Source organism: Ixodes scapularis, unplaced genomic scaffold, assembly GCF_016920785.2.
Source record: "Ixodes scapularis isolate PalLabHiFi unplaced genomic scaffold, ASM1692078v2 PGA_scaffold4__175_contigs__length_147842914, whole genome shotgun sequence".
NCBI classification, from domain to species: Eukaryota; Metazoa; Arthropoda; class Arachnida; order Ixodida; family Ixodidae; genus Ixodes; species Ixodes scapularis.
The window spans coordinates 48,057,205-48,065,772 of NW_024609879.1; positions in this window are offsets into that span (position 1 = coordinate 48,057,205).

Here is an 8,568-nt window from a genome sequence, read left to right on the forward strand (position 1 = left end):
CTATCGCGTCCGGAAGTGGAACCGAGCTAGCAGCCCGGTGGCTCTTCCGCTTTCGTAGCGTCTTCTCCAGTCAGCTCGAGGAGTGAAATGAAGCATAACATAGGAATGGCCTGCACAGGGATCGAAACGGTGACCTTCGCGGTATTAGCACGAGGCTCTAACCGACTGAGGTAGCAGGCTGTCTCTTCCGCTTTCGTCGCTTCTTCTCCAGTCTGTTCTGGGAGTGAATTGCAGCAAAACAATGGCCTGCACAGCAGTGGCCTAATTCTTTTATTTTTACGTACGTGTGTATGTGTGTGTGTGTGGGGGGGGGGGGGTGGGTGGGGGGGCTGGTAGAAGTGATCTTCATGTGAGCAGCACACGGCTTGTCTTTTATTGCCGGGGAGAGCTTAAAGGCGGGCGCTCAAAATTTTCTTCAGCGTAGCAGAAGATTCCCCCTCTTTTTTTTTTTCCTCCTCCCCTTTCCTCCTCCATTTTCCTCCTCGCTCTTTCCGGCCTTCTCGCAGGAGTGCTAATGGGCTTAGCGGTTCCCCCACAAAATCTCCGTAACCCTTCAAGGTTCTCTGCTTCAATCCCAAACACCAGGGATTAGTTAGGCCGGCTGGATATGAGCTCGGAAGGGTTCGGGCTGGCTCGCTTTTCTCCTTTTTTTTTTTTTACACTTTTTCTGCAGCTCTGAAACACACTCCGATAGTCAACACCAACTAGGCCAACAAGTTCCTTTACATTCAGATACTTCCGCATGCGGCCACATACGCTACAACACCGCATATTTATCTCGAATGAACGGAACTTGAACATCACAGCAGAAGGAAAAAAGATGGGTATTTTTATCTGAACTTTGAGCTCTACCCAAAGAGTTGAAAATTGGTCGTTCTAACAACGGCACACTGAAGAGTGATTGCATCACTACTGTTTTTTTTGTACAAAGTAATAATTATGAGTAATTACGAGTAATTACAAGTCAAAGATATTGCAGTCAGAGGGACACAGTCTGACCATTTGTGGGGCATAATATATAGGTTCGTACTACAGGTGTTTTCTAGAGTGACGGCCGCCTCGCTGAAACTGCTAAGAAGAGCAAAAACAAACTTCCATAAAAAGTGAAACGGTTTATGGTATATTTCATCTATCTTCAGCCTTTGAAAAAACTTTCTTCGTGGCCAAACGTGCATTTTGTTTCTGTCAACATATGTTACTGAAAACTCGACAGCAAACAAATATCTGGCGTATCAGCCAAGAGAGCGGCAAATACCCGGAGATTGAACCGCAAAATCACAATTTTCTTCGCGTAAAATAGTGCAATTAGCAATAGTAGCACATTATGCCATTTATTAAAAGACAGCAGGTATTACGAAGTTTTCATTCTCTTCTGTTCCCATTTGTTCGCTGATTAAAAAATGGAATGCCCAGATAGCCTCTGCAGCCCTTGCATCATAATTGTTCGGGGCTCTGTCAGGGTGGGCGAAGGCCAGCGACCATCTCCAAAAAAAACTCAGGAGTTCGGAAGGTGCATTACTGCAAGTTTTAGGCTGCTTGGCTAATTTAGGCGTCTGGCGTTCCCCGCCTACTTAGAAAAGAAGCGGAACAGCGGCCAGGTCAACCTCGTCACCAAGCGGGAAATCATGCCGAAATGTGTCCTTGAACACGTGCGAGATCTTTACCCGAACCCAGCCGGGATTCGACACAATTCCTAATTAATCTATGAAAAAAACTATAAAAAGGAGTAGGCTTAAACGATTTGTCAATTTTTGAATATAGTCATGCCGAAAAGGTTGCGGTAACACGATTCGCGTCCAAATTAGGCTTTTTAGGACGCTGTGAACCACTTCATGTGCACTACATTTCTTTAAAAATGAATGATTTGGTGTTTTTGATGACTACAGATAAGATACAAACCGCAATTGCGCAACTCCGACGTCTTTTTTAGAAAAATGTCTACTCGTTAAAAAAAAAATCGCCCTTTAGTAGCACGATTGTAAGGGAGTTCTTTACGTCCGGCGACATCATTACGGCATGGAAGGAGGCGTTGACCACAGATCATACGCTGTGTATGATCTGTGGCCACTGTTTTTTTTTGTTTTTTTTTTTGTACGAGAATGAGCAAACATTTGATACCAAATAAAATAGATTTAGCATTCACGAAATTCGGCTTGTTTACTTGCTTCAAATCGATATTTGATTTGATTACACTTATTTTGTACCCGTACACGCCTACTTTATTCCCTAATGAGTTACAAGTGATAATTACAATGTATTTTTTTTTTTGTCGTGCGAGGTCATCACAATTTATTATTAACAATCGGAGCTATGCGATTACGCGGAGGAGGCGCATTTGAAGATATTCAAAATTGTTCGGAATACACAAACGACTTCAAACGTCTTGCTGTTTGGGTCCTTTCCTACACGTATGACCAATAATAAAGCCAAAACCTAACAGAGGAGACTATCTCTATCAACTCGACGCGCAAACACGATGTGAAGCGTGTCTTCGTACGTTGGAAAGGAGATACTGGCGAGCAAACCATAGCGTCGAATGTCCATGCATCAAAATGTCCGTGCACCGAAATATCCGCGCATAGAAAAGTCCCACAGCAAAAAGTCTTTGCAGCAAAGAGTCCGTACTTTGAAATGTCTGTGCACCAAAAAGTCCGCACCGAAATGCCCTACAGTGCTAGACCCACTACGGATGGGATCCTCCGTCACCTCTGCCGGTTTACAAACCATAATGATTCAGAACCACTGGTCTATGGAGCGCCATCCCTGATATAGAGAAAACGCCGCTCGTACTTCCCGTTGTCGAAAGATGCCAAATCAGATATTTATATTCAAAATGATACCTCAATGACTACTTCTTTGAGCGGAACAAGGTATTTGTGCTCTCACAACAGCAAGAATCGTCGTCCAAACCAATGCTAAAAAAGAGCCAATGCAACTCGTTGGGAAGAGCAAGTGCCAAGCTCGCTCAAAACAGCTACTCGGTTCGTTCAGCTCCTTGTCGCAGGTGTGCCGGCTGGCCTCTGGATAATCTTTCCAAATCCTCGAAGCTTTCATTTTCTCCACCCCAAACTTGTAAAAAAAAAAACAAGAAAAAAAAAAAGCAACCGCCAAAAAAAAAAAAAAAAAAAAAAAAAAAAAAAAAGATCGGAAAACGGCGAGGAAGAAACGAGAGGCGATATCCTCCTTTCACAGTGGCGAGAAGCAAAGTGAGGGTCCGGTTCCTTCTCTCTGCTTGCGGGCCGGCCTTTAAGAAACACAGATTCTTACCGACTTAATTATGTTCGCTTTTCTTTTTTTACGATTCGGTGTTCGACATTTGTGTGGACAAATACTGCGCTCTCATTTCTGTGATGTGATAAGTGCTACATTTGCGTCAGGCTGCGCGAAAAAGCTTACAATGTTGCATTCCGTTATATTTCGCCTAATCATAAAGAATTTGCGCCAACATTGTGCCAACGGTTCTATTTTTCTTTCCCATACGAAACTTGCTGCGGCATCGCTACACTCGTATTTTTACGATAAGGTTATGCGAAATATCAGAACTTTTGGTTATCGCTTAGAATAACTTCAGTTAATTTTCGTATGCAACATGACTGAGTATTCAAAAGTTCCCTTATATTTCTCATTGGTCTTGGTTCGTTCTGGCATTTTAATGATCTCCGTTGAGTCTGCTCCTCGCCGTGTAGATTTGAACTGCAGTGAAGCAACACCAGAAAAATGTATAGCCCCAATTTTGTTTTTTCCTTCGCAGCCATGTGGTAGTGCTTAAAGCACTCGCTCACGGTGGGATATGGCCTATCTGCGCGTCGAATATTAAAAAAAAAAAAAAAAAAAAAAAGAAAAAAAGTAAAATTTGGGAAATGTTAACGTGGGAACATATTTCTTCGATAATATTTGCGAAATAAGGCTACGGGTTGTTTTTATCATATATTGCGAGTTTCTGACAAGTTGAATGAATCTTATGTCGTGGTCGTGTTCCTTGCGTTTACTTTTTTTCAATTTCAAGATTTATATGGGATTCAGAAAAGGAAAAAAACAATATTGGGTTTTATAGTGTTTGATATAATTTGATCTTCGTATTTAATTAATAAAAAGTGTAAATAACGGTCGTAATCACGGAAGTAGTGAAATTTATGCCCTGAACGGCATAAATTCGAGCCAATCTTTGTGCGTGGTTTTTCAAATTGTTACGTCACCCGCCATCTTGTTTATGTGTACAAGTAGACCTTGCGGTTTCTTCTCCATCGCTGCCTTCTGTAGCTGAATGTTCAAGAAAAACTATTAGCAAAATAATATTTTTCCCGCCTCGAAGAGTTATCACTACACATCTCTGGTACCATGCAAACGCGTTTTTCTCTTTAAGTAATTTTGAGGCATCTTCAGAGTTTGATGACAAGAATGTTGTTTGTAATATTTTTTCATCTCAACCAAATTTGGCACCCATATATACAGTGGCTGAAATAATTAGGCTCGATCTAAAACTTGGCATGATCAACGGCGGATGGTGACGCAGACGACCGAGTCGAGTGGTGGGGAGCGTTTGGCGCACATATTGATAGATGGCGTCAGGAGCAGTTTCGGAAGCTGTAGCCGACCAGCGATTGAAAGCAGATGACACGCAGACAAAATATATTGGCAGCGAGAACGCGATCGCTATGCAACGGCGTTTTTTTTCTTTGAATTGAAGTTTAGCTTTTATTGTCCGCATTTTGTTTTACCACCAAAGGTACTGTACAAAAATATTATATTCATTTTACAAGACCACGGATGTCGCGACCAGTCTCGATAAGGAGGTAGAGCTTCCTTATGGTGACCTAATTTATCGTAAATGATAAGTATCCCCTATTGAAAAAAGATAAAAACAGCAAGAAAATCACAATGGTCCAGCTGGTTTTCAAGCTGGTTCGATCTGGTTCGAGCTGGTCTAGGTAGCAATCACGCTGTTTCGAGCTGGTCAAGCTGGTTCAAGCTGGTTCGAACTGGTACTTGAGCTTGTTCAAGCTGGTACTGAAGCTGGTTCAAGCTTGTCAAGCTGTTTCAAGCTGGTTCAAGCTGGTTCAAGCTTCCAATGCAGCTGGGCAAGCTGGTACTTGAGCTGGTTCAAGCTTGTCAAGCTGGTATGAGATGGTTCGAGCTGGTCATGCTGGTCCTGCTGGGAGCGCGCACGCCAAGTTAGGCTAGAGCTTGTCGAACTGGCATTGCTGGGAGCGCGCGCGCTAAGGTCGGCTGGGTGGGGGCGAGGCTACGTCCAGTTCTTTCTCCTCTTGTTTTTGTTAGACAACCGGGCGCTTCAGGCGCGCTGCGTGCTTTCTTTGTGTGCAAGAAGAGAGAGAGAGAGAGTGGTAAAAACCAAGAATTTGAGACACGCTTGGCTATCTTGGGCAGATTTTCGAAGGACGGCTGTGTGCGCGTTGTTTGGAAAATTCTTGAACGGCGGTGCAATCTTGGCTATCACGTAGGTTTAATTTTATATTTAACTGACGCATCTAAACATTCTCCCAACTCTTCATGGACTGGAAAGCGTCAGTTAAATTTATTTGAAAATTAACTGAACTTGGGTCCGAACATGAAAATTAAACAGGTGAGATATTCTTGAAATATAACGCTCATAGGTTACTTAGCATTTACACCAAGTTTTGCTGCTTTTAGAGGTATAGGGTTTCGAGTTTTTCACACCGCAGTGCGCATAAACCACGTGATCACCGTATTTATGGATGAAGAAAGAATAAAACAATTAAAACAGGGACAACACAGCCACAACTTTCAACTAGCAACAGACGAGTAAACTTTCAACAGCGAGCAGCCGTCTATACCCAGGAGGAGTAGGGGAGAGAAGGGGGGGGGGGGAGAAGGTAAGATAAGAAACGCGAAGTGCTAGTCAGGGTGGTGTGGTTATCTCAGATTTTAAAAATTCAACCTCAGTTTTCGTCAGCAGGAGGGAAGGGTTTGACACGTTGTTTTTTGCTGTGGTCATGGCGAATGATTCTATGATTTCCCTGCCGAATCTGCTGTCATGCTTTCCCAGGATTTTTGTGTCATCAAAAAGGGGATGACAACGCAAACACGAACGGGCTTGTATGACTATGGAATGATAAAAATCTGGAGAGGCCTTAGAAACTTCGTTGTGATGTTCGCGGAGTTTGTGATTGGTGCATCTGCCGGTCTGTCCTATGTATTGATGGCCGCAGCTCAAGCGGATGGAGTAAACTTTGTTCTCTTTGCATGGAATGAATTTCTTTTCGTGTTTAACAGTGCAGCCAATCGGAATCCGGTTGTTGTTCACTTGTTGACAGAGCTGTTTACGACGGATGCGGCACGAAAAGGAAACATTCGTATCGAACTTTGAGGCAATGGATTTTATCCGGTGGGCTGAACTGTGTACGTAAGGAATGACGGCAAATCGGGCTTCTTTTTTGTGGCTGGTGACTGGCGAACAGGCCCGCGAATCATCCTTTCCATTGCAGATCGGAGAAGGTCGACGGGAAACCCTGCCCTGACGAGCCTCATGTAGCATGCAACATGAGGCTCCTCAGGGCAGGGTTTCCCGTCGACCTTCTCCGATCTGTAATGGAAAAGATGATTCGCGGGCTTGATCGCCAGTCACCAGCCACAAAAAAAGAAAGCCCGATTCGCCGTCATTCCTTACGTACACAATTCAGCCCACCGGATAAAATCCATTGCCTCAAAGTTCGATACGAATGTTTTCTTTTCGTGCCGCATGCGTCTTAAACAGCTCTGTCAACAAGTGAACAACAACCGGATTCCGATTGGCTGCACTGTTAAACACGAAAAGAAATTCATTCCATGCAAAGAGAAGAAAGTTTACTCCAACCGCTTGAGCTGCGGCCATCAATACATAGGACAGACCGGCAGATGCACCAATCACAAACTCCGCGAACATTACAACGAAGTTTCTAAGGCCTCTCCAGATTTTTATCATCCCATAGTCATACAAGCCCGTTCGTGTTTGCGTTGTTATCCCCTTTTTCATGACACAAAAATCCTGGGGAGGCATGACAGCAGATTCGGCAGGGAAATCACAGAATCATTCGCCATGACCACAGCAAAAAACAACGTATCAAACCCTTCCCTCCTGCTGACGAAAACTGAGGTTCAATTTTTAAAATCTGAGATAACCCCACCACCCTGGCTTGCACTTCGCGTTTCAACGCTATATGGAACTCCGGGGACGTCCCAAACGAGTGGAAAGAAGCAATGGTGGTGCCTTTGCTCAAGGCAGGGAAACCGCCAGGAAAGGCGGAGTCATACCGCCCAGTTTCACTAACCTCGTGCATAAGCAAGTTATCCGAGAGGATGGTGCAAGCTCGGATATGCTGGTACCTGGAAGAACATCATTGTCTCCCGAACTGCATGACCGGTTTTAGGAGAGGGCTGGCAGCCCAAGACAGTATCCTGGACCTAACAAGTGATATTGAGGACAACAAGAACAGGCGGAGGAACACGATTGCGGTGTTCTTGGACGTGGAACGAGCTTACGACAGCGTGCCGCTCCCTAAGGTCCTTAAGAGAATGACTGAGATTGGCCTGACCGGTAAAATTCAAAAATTCTTGGCAAATTTTTTAACCGGGCGAAAAATTCAGATCAGGTCCGAAGGTACAGTGTCCTCGCCAAGGGTGCTGCACAGAGGGTTGCCACAGGGAAGCGTGTTGAGCCCGGTGCTCTTTAACATAGTGATGGCTACACTACCGAACGCATCCCACCAACCGCACTCCCGGTACAAGTGTCTATCTATGCAGACGATGTGTGCCTCTGGGTGGCAGGAATATACACAACACAGATACACCGGAGCATACAAGACGCCACGCAAGCAGTAGACGAGTTTTTGGCTGAATCGGGGTTGTCCCTGTCAAAGAGCAAGACCGTCTGGATGCCGGTACGGGGAAATGGAAGAAGGTTTCAACCGCCAAGCATCGTGTTAGCGGGGGAGAACGTCACAAAGGTCACCAAGCAGAGGTTCCTGGGAATCGTCATCACAAGCAGGTTGAGATGGGCACAAGCCGTAAAAGCGACATCGGAAACATGCAGGCCTGCCATGAACGCTGTTCGCCGTATGACTGGAACCGCGTGGGGATGCACGGAGCGGACCATCACAGCTGCCCACACGGCGCTTGTAACGTCAAGGGTAATGTATAGACTCCCATACATGGCCCCATCTCGGACGGACCTGGAGAGAATGGAACAACGACATCGGCATGGACTACGAACAGCACTGGGGATTCCCAACGCTGCCAGGAACGACGCGGTCCTTTTGGAGGCGGGGACAGAGTCGCTCGCAAGACAGGCCAAAGGAAGGAGACTTCACCAGCTGGCGCGATTATCTATGACCCACCCGGGCAGATGGTTCCTACATCGAGTCCAGGCCCGGATGAAATCGCTATGGAGCGAGGCGGTAGAAGAGTTCCACAATGTCACGGACCCACTACCGACGAGGACGGACGAAGCAAGGATGGCTCCATGGGACGTAATCAAGGTGTCCAGTGACGTAAGAATCAAGCACCTGCGTTCCAAGAAAGATAGGCCAGGCATCGCTATCAGAGCAGCAGTTG